The following is a 930-nucleotide window of genomic DNA, read 5'->3' as shown; positions in this document are numbered from 1 at the left end:
TAGATGTATTTCAGAAGCAGGACTTCTGAAAGTTATTTAACTTTTATAATAACATATTTCCTTTTATGGTTTTAATTGAATATCATTTTATTTATTTACAATAAACGATATCGGCGTCAACGACCTCCGATATCAGGATGCCAGAAAACTTCCAAATCAATCAATTAATTCTCCTTGTTGTTGTTATTGTTGTTGTTGTTTGTTTTCCAGGGTTGTGTAGATAGTAAGGCGAAAACGTGGTTACGTTGACACATCCTAGTAAGCGATCCTTGCCCCGAGCATCTTTCATTAACGTGAGTGAGTGCGGGAGATACGAAGTCACTCACTCATTCATTGATGCTGCTGCTGCTGATGCGGTCACTGAGAACACATGCACGCACGCACGCACATGCACGCACACACTCTCACTCACTCCCACACTCAACGTACGAGAGAGAGAGAGAGAGAGAGAGAGAGAGAGAGAGAGAGAGAAATACACACAGACAGGAGCGTTTTCACAAACGTTCCTCACTATTCCCTACCCCCCTCCGTCCCCCTCATCCCCGATTTTCTTCTTCTTTCCACCTTCGAGTTTCGCCCCAGATCAATTGATGCTGTTGACATCGCTTCTGGTCGTCTCATCTCCCACGACCAGGACGACGACGACCCATACGACGACCAGGACGAAGGCAGCGGCAGCGGCGGAGGCGACGACGTCTTTTAGGGTATTGATTCCCCGAGAGAAACAAACTTGTAGCTGTTTACTCACCATCGGCCAAGCTCCGGGAGCGAATTGTTAATAGTGCTGAGACAGCATCCGCCCGCGTTATCACTATCCTCATGGTTATATTCTATCGTGATCCTCCTCCCCACACCTCTCTCTGCCATTTTTAAAGCTAGTCTGGTTCAGCTCCGCGCAGATTTCGGCCTTTTGATTGGCGCAGTCGGTCA

The sequence above is a fragment of the Palaemon carinicauda genome, chromosome 27, assembly GCF_036898095.1.
Source record: "Palaemon carinicauda isolate YSFRI2023 chromosome 27, ASM3689809v2, whole genome shotgun sequence".
Classification (NCBI taxonomy): Eukaryota; Metazoa; Arthropoda; class Malacostraca; order Decapoda; family Palaemonidae; genus Palaemon; species Palaemon carinicauda.
Note: the sequence above shows the minus strand (reverse complement) of the source record.